The sequence below is a fragment of the Lissotriton vulgaris genome, chromosome 1_1, assembly GCF_964263255.1.
Source record: "Lissotriton vulgaris chromosome 1_1, aLisVul1.2, whole genome shotgun sequence".
In the NCBI taxonomy this organism is placed as follows: Eukaryota; Metazoa; Chordata; class Amphibia; order Caudata; family Salamandridae; genus Lissotriton; species Lissotriton vulgaris.
The window spans coordinates 1,934,699,336-1,934,718,466 of record NC_141685.1 but is presented as its reverse complement, the minus strand read 5'-3'; the positions used below and the strand labels follow the sequence as shown (position 1 = coordinate 1,934,718,466).

At 43.0% G+C, this 19,131-nt stretch overlaps 1 protein-coding gene across 1 annotated transcript in view; it reads right to left on the bottom strand.

Moving 5' to 3' along the window:
- The window catches only part of PTPRQ (protein tyrosine phosphatase receptor type Q), a 1,452,710-nt gene that overhangs the window by 558,791 nt on the left and 874,788 nt on the right, over positions 1-19,131 (bottom strand). The window lies entirely within an intron of this gene.

Genomic DNA, 19,131 nt, shown 5'->3' with positions numbered 1-19,131 from the left:
ATAATATAATATTATATTATATTATATAATATAATATATAATTACTCATTACTGAGTGCTAAATGCTAAAACGCCACGGTTCATTACAATACGACATGCATGGAATGAGCCAAATGTTTGACACTAAGATACACCTAACCAGAAAACACGATATGAGGTATCAATTGTTTTGTGCAAGTCATCTAAAGGTCGGGAGGTCAGTGGCAAGCTTCACACCACACAGAAACCGAAGGTCCATTGAACGTGCCTAGTCAGGGGGGTCGCGGGGGAGCCGCACCTGCACACATATAACTCATGTCACTGACGGGTGGCACACGGCTCGAGAATGGACACTGAATGCACTAGTGTTGGGACTGGGTGGCAAAGTGCAAAAACAGACCCTCCCGAGGTTTGGGTGTAGGCTGGGAGTCAGCATGTCCCGAACAGAAGGAAGGGACTGAAATACACCAGGCAAGTCTGTGAAAACAGTCAGCGAGCCGATAAGTTTGGCATTGTTCCTGATTTCTGGGAAGAAAGTATTCCGGGACCACACATCTATTTAGGGGGAGCGCTCTCTTACAGAGCTCTCAGAGAAAGACGCAAGGCCTGCGACACTCTGAAGTGTTCTCGTGGAGGAAGAGGGCGTGCAGTTTTGATGCGAATTCATACACACAATGGATTGTTAATTAAGGAAGCAATACTTCCCGAATTTATCAAAGGTTTGGGGAAACACTGCGTTATTCATTGTTACGTGAAGAGAAATAGAGGAGAGGGAAGCATGCAATACATTAAAGGGCATGGTGATACTGAGATGAAAACCAGCTTGTGATGACTCTAGACATCACTATAAAGAGAGGAGAAACAGAGAGCTGTGGATGATATTTGGGACTTGGAAAAAAGAGAGCAGAAAAGAGGAGCGTTTAATGAATGAAGAAGAGGAAACTTGTGCTGTCGGACAATTAAACATTAAACAAAGGCAGTATCTTAAAAGTATATTTTGCCCTGACTGGAAGTCAAATAATATATTTAAGCTGAAGAGAATATGGACAACTTCACTTAGGACATTAAAAAGCAATACAACTTGTATTGACACAAAAAGGGAGCTGGCATGGCCCAGTGTTCGTTTCAAATAAGCACCCACCACTACCTATGCTGCTCTGTGGGTGTGAAGGCTACAAACCTGTAGAACTGGGTAAGTTAAACAAACATTACCAAAGTTCTCATGCTTGTGTTTACTGAGCAAATGAAGTATAAACACATTAAAGGCACACAAATTTAAGAAACGAAAGTCAATCTATATTGAAGGCTTATATCAATATCAACTAAAGGTTGACAAGCAAAGACACTTTATTATTATCCTACTTTAGATCCTAAGACAAAGAACGACTATAATGACGGCTCCCTTGCCCCTGACCCTCGTTTGATAAAAAAAATGTAGAACTGTGTTGAAGGCATTGGTTTCCTATTGAATTTTATCCGTGCTACTCTGAAATGGCATGCCACGATGGATTGTCTGGGTGTCACAAGAAAATGTACATGTTGTTCTTGACTACTCTTTGTCTCGGCTAGCCCAAGATGCATTTTTCAGATCTTCCCGATTGGTGCCATGGCAGGGAGCTGCGGGGACCACGATGTAGATTCCAATCTCTGAAGGATTGCTAGGTTTATTTATTATTTATTTGTGCAATTTGTATAGCGCACAAATACCCGAAGGTGTCTCAGTGCTGTAAAGACAGTAGAGCAAACTGTTGGAATGATTGATTACTGGTTCAAAAGCCACGTTTTCACCGGCTTCCTAAAAATAGGAAGGGAGGGGCAGGCCCTAATGTGAAGAGGTAAGGTTTGTAAAAATCAAATAGGACTAGCTATGTTTACAGGGGGGAAGGGGACTCAAAGAAGTACGCAAGCTGGCAAACCAGTTGGTTTGTTCATGAAGCCCTCACCCACCAACCTAGTTGGTGGCATGCTTCATCATCGGGCCCACCACAGTGACACCGAATGTGTCCCGGGTGTGCTTTGATGCCAGATTACTGCAGAGCTGGTATATTCGCTGAGTGTGCAGTGTAGTGAGTGAGAAAGTGAAGTTAAAAGCTATACAGTGGGTCCCAGTACCCGAGGGTAAATAAATAAGTTTTAATAACTGGGCCCCTGTTAGCAATAAAAAGGCAGTAGACGCGTTGGAGTGCGAGTTAAGACCTCCTGCGTCCTGTGTGGTCTACATGTTTCAGCCAGGCCTTTTTTAATTTAAAACTGGCTTACCTCAGGACCAAGTGAGTGTGTGAATAAGGTGCAAATTAGATCAAAAACTAAATTATAGTGATTGTGTTGTTGGTTTATGTGTCGCACTCACTAAGGTGCGATTATATGTAAGAGAGGGATTCCTTCTAGCTTTAACAGGCTATTTGCTGTAAAGAGCTTCCTTGGGTCACCTGGCAGAGAAAGAGACCGGAATTGCCGGTCTAGATCCTCCTTGGACCTATCGTCCTTCTGCAGTGCTTCTGGGTTGAATCCATCATTGTTCTTAGCTCACTTTGCCACCCCAGTTCAGACTCAGCTATATGCAAAGCAGTCTTGACCCTGTGCATCGTGGGAACAGTCCAGCCCGAACTGCCAAGTCAGGTCTTCCCTGGAACAGAAACAAGCATACTGGAACCCGTTTCAGGGTAACATCCCTCATCAGCCAGGCTAGCTTGAATCGAATGAAATTTTTTTTTTCACAAGCCCACACAACAGCTGGGCTTTCTTTTTCAGGTTGTGAATAAGCCCATTCAGTTTGTGACAAACTTATGCTACCATAAGTGTCGCGTTTCGGGGAAACATGATTGGGCAGTAAACTCAAAGAGATCAGGCTGGACACTGTAACCTTCTCAAATGTTGCTCTCTTTATTCTGTTATGCATTCTTGCTTCTGATATCAGTTCACATAGGGTCAATCACAGTAATGTTTCCTTTTTGAGTTTTTTCAGGACTGGAGGGACCACCGTGGATGGAGAACGTCCCTCGGATTGAAGAGGAAAAAGCCACAGGTAAGTGTCTTAAATATTAGTCTACGTTTTGGATATTTGGGTTTGGGCTTGTGAGGAAAACACACTTCTTACTTCCTTTTCCTATGCCACCACTGTGTCACTTATGCACTAATAGCACTTTTCCTTATACAAGCTATCTTTCACTAGGTCCCTCCCTGACCATCTCCGTTCTGCTACCCAGTATCTCTCCTTTCGCAAAGATCTAAAAACTTTCCTCTTCAATCAGGCCTTCCCCGCCTAGCTCTTCATTCCTTTCCCTCTTGTCTTTTCCCTCAGTTGCCGAACCGCCCACTAGCGCCAAGAAACCGCATGGTGTACGCTGCACTCTAGAAATATTTTAAATTAGAAATTAGGTTCAAACATAAACAAAAAGAAAAAATGAAAGTATCCTCAAGTCTCTAATGGTGGAATGTCTCTATCACCTGTTGCACTTCCCTTTTAATAGGGTCAAAATGAATTACACTGGTAACCTCACTGACGTTATGGTCTTACCCTGCTCTCTGTCACCCCTTACCCAAACCGTACTTTTCCCCAATAAATGCCCACGCACCTGGGCTAGCCACACTCCTCCTGGAACATGGTGGGAGGGCGGGAGGTACAGGGTGACCAATGGCATTTTCCTGTCTTCTCTGCCTGCTCCTCCAACCTCTTCCGTTCCTGGGACTTGTCAAAAAAGGAGATCTCACGTTACTTGGGATTTCTCGTTACTCAGTTCCACTGCCACGTCCATCTTCTCTGACAGTGAATCTGTTTCAACATCAGTGTTAAGGTCTCCTTCCAGGATCATCTCCATGCTTTCACTGGACAGCCGGGGAAAAAAGGACTCTGTCTATAAGGGTCTTAGGTCACACCCGCCCTCTTCGTGGAGCAGTGCAGGCTCGTAAAGGGACAGACATCCCAGGTGTTCTGTAAAAGCAGAGAAAACGCATCTTGTGAAGCAGGTGCAGAGGGGAAGGCCCAGGTTATTGAAATCTCAGCGTCTTCGTTCCCATTACAATAAGCCACAATATGCCTTTGAGCATTTGGACAACAATTTCAGTATGTAGCTTTGGATAAAGAAGGCCATTTCAGTAGCATTCTCTATTACATGTTTGATTTTCTTGAAGCTTTGTTCACATTCATGTGACCAGTGAAATGAAGCATTTTGTGCTGTTAAGTCTTTTAGTTGTGCACTTACTGTGGTAACATCATGGCTTTATCTTGAATAGTATCTGGCAAAGTCAAGAAAAGAGCATAACATGGTAACATCTTGTGGGGGACAGGTGGCTGACAAAGCCTGTGCTTCATTCGGATCTAGAGTCATTCCACCATCAGAGAAAATATGGCCAAAGAATTTTAGGTTTGTTTTGTGGAGCTCACACGTCTTTCCATTAAAAGTGAGACCTGCCTCAGGCTGTATTATGCGGCATATGACAACTTGAACAGTTCTGCAGCCGATGACATGCCGAAACGTAATCTGTTATATCTGAACAAACCAATATGAATAGAAAAGGTAGTAATGTGCCTACAAACTTCTTTCAGTTCCAACTAATGATATCCTTTGCTCAGTTCAAGGCGAGAGAAGACTTTGGCACCATTCAGCTGGGTGATCATTTCGGCAATCTGTGGACCGGGGTATCGTTCTCTTGAAATTGCCTTGTTAGCTTGACACATATCAAAACAGATGTGTGCAGGTCATTCATTGTCCTTTTTAGGCATTGCCACTGTGGGCGAAACCCATGGTGTCAGACCAGTAGATCGCTCATTGAATTTATGCTTTGGTAATGTTTCAAGTTCTATTTCAACAGCTTCCTGTAAATGAAATGTAATTCAACAATGTTGCTGAGCAACAGGACGAATGTCCTCATTAATATGCAGTTGCACATTTATTGTCTTAAGTTTTCCTAATAAATGAAATAATGATGGAAACGGATTCACTATTCCATGATGAGCGTTTATTTGGAATTTACAAATATTCGTGGCATTTCAGCAGCAGTACTGAAACTGAGTAAAGAGGCACTTGATGAAGTACTTTGAAGTACATGAATTGGTGCTTGTACTTTCATCTTTTTGTGCTTCATGGTTGCTACAAATAAACCCAGACTTTGAAGACTAAAGTGTATACATGCAGCCCATGTATACACTTTAGTCTTCGGCACTGAAGACAGTTTGTTGTAATTCTCTTCAGGCATCATGTTTATCGACTCACCACTGTCTATGATACACGGTATGGAACAGACATTCACCTTTTGTGTGATTTTAGGAAAGTGTCTAAATTAATTTTATGACTTCACATGTTGATCTTTCTTCGACTCACATTTTTTCTTGAATGCGGCCAATGCGACATGTGCACATTTTTCTTTAGTTAACACCATCACTGCTGCAGCAATTCCCCCTCTGTGCTGAGAGGCTTTGAAGCCCACTGTTCATGACGAGCTCAGCTCGTCATAAGCACAGCTCCACTGTGCCTCATGACGAGCTGAGCTCGACATGAGCATCGAAGGGGTTAACATTGACATCACACGTTCATATGCTTCACTGTTACTTGACAATGACTTTGAAAAACTTGTGGACGATGATTTAGATCACAATCTATTTTGTTTATTTTCCATTTGCCTGAATACAGAAGTTTAGCCTTGTGAGCGTGAGTAGAATGTTGCTTCTGGAAAGTCAGGCATCCATTTTGCTTTCTCGACGTGACACACATAGCTTTTCCTTAACTTTGAAACCAGTTGCAAAATGGTTCGCTGTCTCAGAGCACTTGCATTGGTGGGAAAAGTACCTTTATGTGGAAAAGAAAGTATAGTTTATTTTTCTTTGGAGACATCACTTTGTGACTCTCGACCTACTGTCTCTGTTTACTTTTCATGTTCAGTACTGACTCACTCTGGGCTACTTCAGCCTCCATGTCAGTAACTTTTCGGTCTGCACGTTCTTCGGCTCTGGCAGTCATGAGTACTCACAATTGATTGAGCTTTTCTACCAGCATTCGTCGTCTAAAAGAATCGGAAAGGCAACCATCTATGACTCTGAGACATATGTCTTCTTCATCATTGAATACATTCAACGTACAATGTTTGATGAGCGTATCAAGTCTTTCGAAAACTCGTGGATTGTTTCACCAGCTTTCTGCCTTTCGTGGTTGAAAATGTATCTTTCGCAATCAACATTCAGCATTGGTTTGAACTTGATATTTCATCAGCTTGTGGTATTTCACCTGCAAGATTCTTGAGATATTTGATGATCTTTTTGTTATCTGCTTCTTCCAATGTATCGATGAAGTCATCGAACGCTGAAATACAGGCAGTCCATCTGCACCAAAAATCTGCTATTTGGTGAAATCGAATGGAAGAGGTAGTTTCAGGAAAGTAGCGCTATCATAACCTGTGGAACTTACTGCTTCAAGAGCGGAAATTGCTCTGGCTATGTTGGCTGCCCACTTGGACCAGCAACTTCGTTAAGCACTAGCCATGTTCTGACATTTGAGTTTTTCCGGCCGATCTGATGTTGTGTGGCCATTGGAGTCTTCTAGCTTACTGACTACCTCTGAGTTGTGTGAAACACACTTAGTGCCTTTGTGGTGGTCGTTTCGAGGGCCAACGGCTCTGTAAGCACAACCCTGTGCTTTCTCTTGGGTCGCTTCACCCGCTGAAAGGTGGGATGACTCTCTTTACTCAGGTTCTAGTAAATGCAATTATACTCTCAGTATTTGACTATTCTTTCTTTTAGCATTTCTTCATACCTGGCTGTTGCTGCTTTATGCATTATCATTCTGTATGGCTTATGGCTTTGTGTTGCGTTGTAGCGCAGTACCTCTTTCACAGCCTCACCAGCAGGTTCCTGGCCGATAATACACAGATTTCTCTTTAAGGCCTTCGTCTTCTTCGAAAGCTTCGTACTAGCTGGAGTAGTACTTTGACTCCACATACGCCAACCGTCGATCTTCACTTTGACTGAGGCACGTTTGGGATGCACAAGCAGTTTGTGGGACCATGGGAAACTCTTTGGAAGAGCACTGTTTGTTCTTCTGATTACATGCCCCCTATCTTGATGCCAGTTGTAGCATTCTCCCCAGCCTTGGAGCAAGTAAATGACTATGCCACACATGTTTTTATTTCTTAGTGTGTAACTGTTAACCGAGCGTTCTACATCACAAATTCTATCAACCACACCCAAGCTCTTATGAAATCTGTTCTACGGAGTTATCAGGAACCAAAAGGGCTCCTTCATCCAAAACCCACACGACACTACAGTGCCCCTTTTCAGAATTGCCTCCTTAAAGTGTAGCCAGTTCAGTCAGTTTTTTTAACTGCTTCGATTTTAGTAAGGCTTAATGAATGTTATCGATCGTGCCTATTTCCTGGTCTGGATGACGACGATACATGTAGAATGATTATACAACTGTCAATTTCAACTGTTTCAAAGGCCGTACAGTTTTTGCTCTTGTTATCTTTAAACAGTGAATAACATGTGTGCTTTCATAGCTTTGCAAACATATTTATCAGGTCACTGCATCAAAAAAAAATCTTCATTCAAGCATGTATTCTAAACTGGAAAAAAATATAAAAAAGCGTGTCTCTGGTGTCTACTTCAGTGTACTTTCGTTGGAGCACAGAAGCAAGCTCTCAATATATTTAGCGATTTAAAAACTAGTGAGCATGGATTCTTGACTTTACCTGCTGATCCTCTTCTAATGTTGATAATATTTGCTAGTTACAATGGCCCTGCTATTATTAGTTATTAGAAGGGTACCCCTTGAGAATATGCCTTTAAACACATTGCTTTTTAGCCAAACTCTTTATCAACATTTGCTGTAAAATGAAAGTTTCACAATGCTATTGCTCAAAGATTTCTCAGGGGTTAAACTTGCCAAAGCACTTACACTCCACCAGTTTCAAAGTCACCAGCCACCAGTGAAAGACAAGAGGAGCAGGTCGGAGGAATGAGGAGTGTCTGCAAGGGAGAGCAAGGAGTACAAAGGGGAAAGTATGAGGGAAAGAAGGAGCCTGCTGGATTTCTGTAGCAGGGATAGTGGAAATGGAGGCAACAATCATTGCAAAGCCAACAGGGACACCTCTTGCTGTAAAGCAGTTAATCATGCAGTTCAATGTAAGCCCTTCATTGGATAGGAAAAATATACCCTAATAGCCAATAGCTTTAGATGATAGAGAAATACTCCTCTGAGGTGAGGCAAAATGTGATTGACAAAGTCTGCCAATGGCCAGAAGAGGCTGGTCAGTAAAGGTAATGTTTTAAAGGGGTGATCTCAAACCCCTCTCTACATTTATTATGACTAGTATGTCTATGGGACAGTTGCACTGTCAAGAAAGGAGTTAAAATGTTCGACGAACTTTTTAACAAATTTGGGAATACATTTTCTCAAAACACTCTAAGTTTTTTACTCTAGAGAAAGTTGATATAGGGCCAAAAAGAAATGCATAATCCAGATGCTGATGTAGGATAATATTTCACCAAAGTTCATAACTGGATTTTGTGCTACTGAACTTTAGATGCTCACTCAAATTGACAACATAAACAAGCCTAGCCCATCAAACAGCATTGAATATCACTCCAGAGGGGTTCTGACAAGTTAATAAATCTACAAGCCAACTGTATTGGAGAAAAGAAGACCGCCACAAGTCCAGATCACCTCTATGAGGGGTTGAAACATTACAGTCAGAAGCCCTTAGGGAGATCAACATCAACTTGAGCAAGATTGACCATTATGTCCCTGGTTTCACCTGCTACCACATTGATAAGATAAACTCAAACTATATCAAAGTAATGGTAGTAACAAGGAGGGCATTGACCCCAGTGGCATAGGCTGCAGAGAGATTTGCAATTTTTTAAAAACATTTGATTTTTAAATTTAAATATTTTTTGCAAAAATTCATAATTTTTGTTAACTGTGAAGCCTGCAAAGTTCAAAATAAAAAAAGACACTTTAGCAGCCGTTCATGTGAACAGATAACTATTCCAAGTACTGAAATGGGCTGACCATGGCAGGAAGTGGACTTGTGACAAGTGGCAGCCATTATCGGATCTGAAAACCCAATCCCACACTCCCACCTCACCAGGTCTAACTGCTATTGCCCCATCCCTTTCGCTGCTATTGCACTTACCAAAACAATTGTATACAAAATCCCTCACCTTCCGCTGCTGACCTCACTGACACATTTTGCCAGGCGACCACATGAAAGATTGCAGGCGTAGGCCTGCTGTAGGATCTCCCACCAACCGGGCATCCTGAAATAGGAATATTTCCTTAAAACTATGCTGCATGCTTTAACTTCACCTTGGTGGATTCAGGCAAAGTCGAAATTTGTGCCCACCTTCACCAAGGGCAAAGATTTGTGACATTTAGGGAATGTTATAACTTCACCAGTTCTAATTATGCTGATCTGTAATCATTGGACTTCAGGTCAAATGTTCGGAAATTACCCTAGCAGTTTTTAGGATTTTATTAGCCAGAGTAATGCTTTAATCTCAATGACTGAAGCTCCTATAGTTCTGCATCCAAGTTAAGTAACATAAATGTTATACATTCAGAATAAACTGGTGACAAAGACTATGTAATGAATAGAGGGACCCATTTTCTTTCATATTTGTTATTTTATGATATTACTCAGTGTCAATTTCAGGGCTTTTAAGGTGTACTGCTGTATAATAAAAAGCCATTCTGTCAAAAGGAATTTCTAGATATTAGTTTCCTAAAAGAAAGAAAAAGTGTATGAAAGAAGACAAGATGGCAGTAGGAGAAAATAAAGTGTTTGCACGGGTGGTATTCACACAACTGAATGTATTGCATAATTTTTTAGAAACGTACCAGAGCAGATGAATGGATGAGTAGTTCCTTTTATCAACTGACACCACAGTAGCAGCCTACAGGAACTCTATTCAGACCTGCTCTAGTTCTAGTTCTCAAACTCATTTCAAGGTGTGACTGATTCAAGGATGGACTCCTCTTGCAGAAAAAAGCCATTGTTCATTGAGAATATGTTTAATTCATAGTACATGTTTAAGTGTGTACAGATGCAGGAGAAGTTGGAATGTCTGAGTGAAGGAAACATAGGGGAAGATTTTTAAGTGCACAACGGAGAATGATGCTATCTTTTAAGTATAGGCGACAAAGAGAAGGTGCACCATACAACTGTAATATGTAAAGTAGTCAAACAATTCAGATTGATTTCCAAATGTATGTTCAAAATTCTTCTTTTATTCAGACATGTTCATTGTAAAAAATTGTATGTACAGCAGAGAAACAGCCAACACGTTTCGTCTTAAACATCGGACTTCTTCAGGGCAAGCTAGAATACAAGGTGTTTCATGATGGTCTAATAAAGCTGCCAATCCAATAACGCCTCCAATCCAAAAATGAGCACTTTGCGCTATCTCAGTGCTTCATGCAACCATGTTCCTAATGCTATACGCTTGTCATGATCCAATAAATTTCGAGCTGACCCGTTGTATAAAGTGTAGAGACAGAACTGGGTAATTCAGGATGAGTCCACTCCTGGCTCCTGTAGGCGGGTGAGCCAAGGGTGGATAGACCCAAATTGAGGGCACCAGAATCTATGCCAAAAAAGTGTCAGTGTCTCCGAAGGGCCCACAGCTCATTGCTGGACTTGTTTACGTTCAACTGTCATATGAGAAGTAGTTTAAAATCTTCACACACTGCACATAGACACACTTTTACAATGAAATAAAAACAAATACAATATGAGAGATATTACTAGCAACAGAATGAGGGAGCGACTGAGCCAGGCTAACCACCATCAAGAGAGCATCATTAGAGGGTTGAGAAAGGAAGTTGGTAAATGGAAATATAATTCCAGATATGCATTCTGATGCAGTAAGCCTCGAAGTACTATGTCTAATCAGATGCCAACAACACATGTAGTAGCCATATATGACTTTAGAAAATTGCAACATTCACACAAGAAAGGTTGTTAATGCTAGAGGTAACAGGTTTTATTCATCTTAATTTGTAGGTTACACCGTGCTTCTACCCTTATGAAAATCCCGTAATTACAACGCGGGATTGGAAACGCGTCGGCATTTCCTTTCTAATTTTGCTAAAAAGGGCTTCAAGAGTAAGCATGGGCGAATTTTGCGAATCTCGCGTTCGCGAATTTTGCGGATTTGCGAACTCGCAATCCGCAAAATCCGCGAATTCTCACGAATTTGCAGATTTTTTTTTTGTGTGTTTGCGCGGGTTTCTGCCAGTTCGCGAGGGTTTTGTACAATGTCGCAAATTGCGAACTTACCTGTCGGGTCGCAAGTTTCGCGAACTTGTTGTTTCTACGTGTCCAGCCTGTTTGGGACACTCTTCTTCCTCACTGCCACTCTCTGTCACCACTGCCACTCTCTGACTACTCATGCCACCCTCTGGCCCACCCATGCCACCCTCTGTTTCATCACAGCACCCTCTGGTTGTCCAGTCAGTGTACATTATTGTGGCAACGCAAGCACACCTTCCCTGCCTCAATGTGTCACAGAATATTTTTTTAGCTGGCACCTGCTTCCTTAGTGCTTCCTTATTAGTGATCTTTTGAACTTGCTAAGTGCTTTCATTGTTGCAAAATTAGTTACAACACCTGCCCTGCCCCAACTGACAATAATGAATTAGGGGCTGATTAATGGATTTGAACCTCCAGCCTGGCTCCTGCTTGTCTCCCTTAGCTGTAATTCAGGACCTTTGTGGCATATGTGTAACTATTCTGAGGTTCAGAGCAGGGTCACATAATAGTTGCAACTGGCAACTGAACTCTGGAGGGGCCCCTCAGGAAGCACTACAGGAAATGGCTACTAATGATGAGCCTGAACTTTTGAACCTGGTAAGTATTTTCAGTTTTGCTAAGATCGAATTTCTGCAATTTTGCACTTATTCGCAGGGCGCGAAGTTGTACTGGGAAGCCGCGAACTCACGCGAACAGTGCGAGCAGTGCGAGCAAAATCCGCTGCTCGCGGATTTGCGGATTTTGCGGGAGATTCGCAAATCTCGCGGATTGCGAATTTACCGAAAATCCGCAAAATCCGCGAGCGAAACGGATTTTACGCCCATGCTTATTCAAGAGACACTTTTATCCTCTATTGGGGGCTCCAATTCAAGATGTATCCCTTAGAGTAGCATGTATCCCTTGTATCAGCAGACTCCTGAATCTTGCAAGTAATAGGGCCTGAAGGAACTGCTTTATATTATTTGTGTCAACTATCTGCTGGTGTAATTGTTTGTTTCTGTTTATTGAGTTATATATGGTTTAAGCCCACACTTTTTTTGCGCACATTGTTGTATATAGTCACATTTCAAGTTTGATAATCACTGTGTATTTAATGTGTATTTGACTCATACATGAATCAAATGTTATATAGAAATACCAAATGTGATAACAGTTTTGTGAATAAGACATAATTGGCTTAAGAACCTATTGGTCTAAGCTTCAGTCTGCTACAATAAAAAGCAGCATGTAAAATTGACAGCTAGGGTCTCTTTTTTTTGTAATTGTATTCAATCGTCCCACCTGGCGTCGTTTGGACAAAACCTCCTATTTTTCTCCCCTTCAACAAAGTGAAGCCGGTAGCTCCTCACATGGGTTCATTTCTCTCCAGCTCCAAGTTCTTCTTTCACAGACTGGGGGGTCAGAAAAACATGAGTCCTACGATTCGGGATGGGATCTCCTGGTCTTGGCCCTCTGCCCCCTAGGCCTGCAAGGCCTCCTCTGCTGCACTGGCCAGTTTCTCGACAGTCTCACAGACGGGCCCTGAATTCACATTTCCCTATCTGCTCCTCACCAACATCCTTTGTTATCGTTTTGCGACCTTCCGCTGGGTCCGGCTTCGGGTCCCTGAGTCAATCCCACTGTTGGCTGCCTTTGGGTCGCAGCGCCGCTGCTGCAGCCGCATTTAGTGGTTATTTCTACTATTGTCTCTCCCGGTTCTTGGAGACCACTTTTAAGTTCCCAGAGATTAAATTGACTGATAATGTGCTGCGCAGCTTTCGCGTAGCTAAGGTTTTCAGAGAAAATCCTGTCAAAATTAACTGCTTTGTCTTCAGCCCCAACAGGGAAACTGTGATTTCCTGCAGCGACGATGACTCCATCGTGCTCTATGACTGCCACGAGGGAAAGCCGTAGCGGACTCTGTACAGTAAAAAGTATGGGGTGGACCGTATCCGATACACACATGTGTGTATGTATAGTTGTGCGTGTGTGTATACGTGCATGCATGTATGTCAACTTGAATCCTGTGTGTAGGTTTGTACCTGTGTAGTTTATGTGTAGTTTTGTAGGTGCATGTATTTTGATTCTGTGTGTACTTTTTGTGTCTGCGAACTTGTGTGTATGTGGCTGTTTTTTAAAGCGGAGGTAAGCATGGAAGGCAGCGCCGTGTGTGTTCATGCGGGGCAGACGGTTCACTCACCCGCAGGATCCTCACTTGGCACGCCGACCCCACGAGCCCCGCCAGCTGAAGGCGCTCCCTCACGGGAGACGCGTGGGCGGGCCTCGGTGCAGAGGGGATCGGCACAGCAGCGCGGGTGGGCACCGCAGCAGGAAACGGGTGACGCGGTGCCGCGAGCTGCAGCGGGCACGCGTGGACGAAAACCGGCCTCGCCGGCAATGTGGCACTCTAGGTAAGGCCCAAACACTAAGTGGATCACACTGTTAATTAAGGACATGGACACTCCGTTACAGTTAGCCGGAAAGACCCCGAGCGGTCTTCCGCATGTTTATTTTATACCCCGGCGCGAGCCCGCCCCGGGGTGCATGTGCGTGCGTGGGGGAAAGATACAATGTAGGAGAGAGCCCGGGTGGCTCTCTACAGCCTCTTCAGTACCAGCGGAAGAGAGGGCATTAGCGGGCTGTAAAGTAAGAGAGGTTTTTGATGGTTGGAGCAGTTGGAGGGTGAATCAGGGTTTTTTCAGGCCCGGGCAGAACCACTTTCAGGAGCAGGGAATCAAGCCCCCTTTGTTGGCAGAGGTGTACATTCTGCGTTTTGCTGTCTACCTTAAATATACAAACAGCACCACAGACAGAGCTTTAATGTGGAGTGTAGGCAAATAATACTTCGTTGTTCATTTATTTTGGTGTTTTCTGTTCTGCTTGGCTTCACTAGGCCGTGATATCTCCTCCCATTCCACCTCACTCCTTTCTCTTGACAAACTCGATCTCCTTTCCATTTCTTAACAGTAACTACTACATCTGCAACTAGAGCTCGAGCTAAGGCTTCAAAATACATCAGATGTGGTTAATTTACTCATAGATTTCTATTTATTAATAACAAATAACATAGGGCCAGATGTAGGTCGCCAATTACCGGTCGGTAACGGCCGATTTCGGCCGTTACCGACCGGTAATTGGTTTTTGAGATGTAGGGGCATTTTTTTACAGAATCGGTAAATTTACTGATTCGGTAATTTTACCGATTCGGTAAAACCCAGATGTATGTAGCACTGTTTACAGTGCTACAGGCCTTCAGGATTCGGTATTTTACCACCCAATCCAATTGGGTGGTAAAATACCGAATTCAGGTGTACATGCACATCTGTGCATGTACACCTGTGCCATGTGACACACAGACATACCCTTAGGGCATGTATGTGTGCCACATGTCACACAAGCCTGTACTTGGGGAGCTAGAGGGTGTCAAAGTGACACCCCTGCACCTTTGCAGGATTTGGTATTTACCGATTTGGTAAATACCGAATCGGTATTTCCCATTGATTCCTATGGGCTTCATGGCCCATAGGAATCAATGGGCAATACCGATTCGCTATTTACCGAATTGGCAAATACCGAATCATACCAATTCGGTCATTCTAAAATTAGAATTACCTACATCTGCCCCCTTCCTATTTACCGACTCTTAAATACCGAATCGGTAAAATTCGGTATTTAAGAGTCGGTAAATAGGAATTACCTACATCTGGCCCATAGTCACTTGTCTATTCACTTAGTTGCTCCTCATTTTTCTTTCTCAATCAACCTGACATCTAACTTGTTTTACCTTTTGACTGTTCAACAATCTTAATTCATTTGAGTTCATGATGTATTTTGCGTTGAAATCGGACTCCCTTTCTCGGCTGTTCTGTTCCTTCCCTTACACTCGCAGTAACCCTTGTTTGTGGAAGTAGCTTTCTCATACGCATTCTCAAACGAGCGTTCTCGTATAAGTGACCTAAAAATTAATTAATGTCCAGTTTAACCCCATTTCTGATCTAAATTATTAATGTCCGTCGTTTTGCTATCGCGCATATTTTTATTGCACCAAAGTACTCTTAAATGTCCTTAAAAAGGCATGCTGGCACATGACAAAAAAAAGAAATAAACCATTCAATTGTAGTCACTCCATGCAACATCATGATCTTTCAAAACCATCACAAATGTAAGGTAATTCTCAAACCCTTCCTATTAATGGGCATTTAAGAGATCTATCAAAGAGTCTTAACTAGAGAAATGTTAGTAACCCGCAGCAATGCATGAGGAGAGTTCATTCGGAGTTTGCAAGTTACCAAAATAATTCAGTTTAAAGCCCTATACGTAGTACAACACGCCATGTTTAACCAGCATTGGCATAGCCAATACATCTCTCCTTTGGGACCTTATAAGTGTTTAGCCATGCAACAGTTGATGTTGTTGCACCAAGGATATTGTACTGCATTATTAAATACTGATAAGGTCCCAAAAGCGAGACCTATTGACTATGCCAATGCTTGTTTATTTTGGACACCATGAATTTTGAGTTGTGGTCTAGATGGAGGCTTTCTAAACAGGCTCAGTCACATACGCGTTCCTAAAATGTTATCACTTTCTTGCCATTGCTAAGTGCTGTCCCCACTAATATGTGACTCACTTGGCTGCTTCAGGTAGACACTGGAAAATAATACAATATTATAATGTAACCCAGTTTAAGGAAGCTACTAGTGCAGGCACCCTGCATGTTACACCATGCCTGTATTGAAAATGTAAAGTAGAATATATAGATCAACACTCAAAAATGAATGCTATAATGTTTCGAAAGTTGAACCCTTAACAGTTGTGCAGTAGGACAGTTGTCCTAATAGGAATACATTAATCTTTCATTTGGATAACAGGAATGGTGCCAGCAGCCTACAACAAAACCATATTGTAAAGGTAAATTGTCCTTCAAAGGTGAAATATGGAATCAGATGCATGTTATCTATTTAGGTATGGCATTTAAGGGATGATGAATACGCTGTGCCTACACTAGCTTAAGTAAGGGAATGAGATTGAAAATGGTGGCTGGAGGACACCTACCAGGTCACACCTCTTTACATATCTTAAGAGCTCTGGCCAAGACACCGAAAGAATAAGAGCATCAAAGGAAGCCTGTCCACACACAGAAATGAATGATGGCATTGAAATGGCACATTGATCAGCTTGACTATCAATGCGATTTCAAAAAGAGATCTTTCTCAGATATAGTCTCTCTCCATTACTTCGTGGGGCACCCATAGAAAATGTCAGCAGAATGTTCCACAAGTTTTCTTGAAGTTTACAAAGTTGAAAAGATCAGAGATAGGTGGAGTTTGAGTGCATAAGAAAACTCCAGAGCCAGAAGGCTGTCCTCAGTCGTGTTGGATTTTTTTACACACAAAATAATAATGATACAATTTTCGCGTGACGTGAAACATCCCCAAAACAGGAACATCATCACACTTTCTCAGAATTCTATTATGACTAACTGCCAGTGGAATATTAGCTATTATAAAAAATAAAATAAGGTTTGTATTACTGCACTGCTAAAGATGTGGAGTAGGGTAACTTCCCTGCCTGCTCTGCTGGAGCATTTCTTGTCTGCCTGTCAGAAGAACAATGGAAGGACTATCCCTATCGCTGACTAAATCTCTGAGAACTGGAAAAAAGCAGTTTCCTGACTTGAGTCACAGTGAAATGAGAGTCTGAAATCCAGATAAAATAAGAAGGTCCAGAAACCAGAGGAGGCTGCTGACCTGTTCACAATGTCCAAGTCAGCTCGTGTGGTTCTTTCAGGAATGTGGAGACTTGCTCCAGCTCATAGCTCACTTCAAGAGGACCAATATATCTGAGATCCAATAGCATAAAGATTTACAAGCTAGTCAAGCTAGGATGCGAACCCGCATGCCTGAAAAAATCAGCAACATCACCCTGCGTTATCCAGGTTACTCACTTCCACACAGTTTAGCCCACCTTTACAAAGTCTTTTGGGAAAATATACCATAGTGAATATTTTCGGTGTGCTGCTGTCCTCTTATGAACACTAATCGACAAATCTTGAATTGCGTATTTCAAGCGTCAAGTCCGGCTCCCCCAATGACCCGGCCCCTGCCTGGGTCTTATCTGAGGGTCTGACAGCTTTGGAACCCCACATTAGACACGTCCTTCAAACCTCCTTTTCCACTCAACAAGTTCCCAGAGAGTGGAAGAAGGCAATAGTACTTCCAATAAGAAAAAAACCTAATGTCAGCATGGAGGTACTAGAAAACCTCAGACCGATTTCCCTATTGCCGTACGTGGCGAAGGTAGCCGAGAAGGTGGTTAATGCTCAGCTCACGGAGCATTTGGAAAAATGTAGTCTACTCCACCCCTCGCAATCGGGATTTAGGGCAGGCTACTCTACGGAGACGGCCCTCCTAAGAGCCACTGAGACTCTAAGAGCAGGGGCAGATGCTGGTCATACAATGGCCCTGATCATGCTTGACCTGAGCGCGGCTTTTGACACCGTAGCGCATTCCATCTTGCTACGGTGTCTGAATGAAGCTGGGGTCGCTGGTCCTGCGCTGGGCTGGCTACAATCTTTCCTTACAGACAGATGTTTCCAGGTTCAGCAGGGGACTTGCCGCTCAGGGGAGATGTCACTAGACCAGGGAGTGCCTCAGGGCTCTGCTCTGAGCCCCACTCTTTTTAATTTATACATGGCCTCCCTGGCGAAAGTTGTACACTCGTTCGGGGTGGAATTAGTGTCGTACGCTGACGATACTCAGCTGTTAATCTCCCTATCGCAGAGTACTTCCAACACCCCCAAAAATTTTAAATCCTGTATGCAGGCACTAGCAGAGTGGATGGATGCCCATTGTCTAAAACTTAATGGCTCCAAAACAGAGGTGTTGGTGGTAGGGGGAAAAAGCGAGAAATGGTCGGATGAGTGGTGGCCGTCTTGCCTGGGCCCTACCCCCATACCATGTCAGGAGGCTAAGAATCTGGGAATCTGGATGAATCCTTCGCTCTCATATGAAGGCCACATAAGGCGCCTTGTGGGCAAATGTTTTGGAGTCCTAAAGACCCTAAATAAAACCTTAGACCTCCTGCCTTTATCAGCCAGAAGAACTCTAACGCAGGCGCTGGTGACCTCGCGGTTAGATTATGGTAACATTCTGTTCTTGGGGGCAACCGAGGGCAGCATAGGTCGCCTACAAGTCATCCAGAATTCCTCCGCCAGACTGGTGTTAAGAAGACCCAGGAGAGCTAGCTCGAAATTGGCGCTGGATGCGCTTCATTGGCTGCCGGTGAAGAAGCGTGTGCTATTTAAGTGCCTCCTTTTTTGCCACCGTATTGTCTGGGACAAGTCACCAACATATCTGAAGGAGCTAGTCAGCCGATATGAGCCTACCAGGACCCTCCGTTCAGAGGGTACCGGTCTGCTGACAGTCCCCAGGATCAGGAAGGCGAGAATAGGTGGTCGTTCCTTCGCGTTACTAGCAGCGCAAAATTGGAATAAATTACCTCTTGTGCTGCGACTGGAGGGCAATGAACTACGTTTCAGGGCTCTGCTCAAAACTCACTTATATACTGCATAGGGGCTGGGTGTTCTAGGCAGGTTCACTGGTAGCTTAGCGCGGGGACACGCCGTGATGGCGTTACTGAGCGCTCTATAAGCTCTTTATTATTATTATTATTATTATCAAATAGAGACTTTTGCTAAAAAAAGTTCTATCCATTATCTGACTTTCATCATTTTAGATTTATCTTCCTTCTTGTTCCTTCATTTGGCGTGAAGATTAATTTTATTTGAACTCTTATGTTGTTTGTTTGGTCGTTTTGTTGCGCATAACATCGCATTTTCTTTGCTGTTAAAGCAAAGTGGGCAAATATAAAAAATAGTGTTCCTTGATCAAACCAGTTTAGCTCTGTGGAATTCTCAATGTGGGGGTG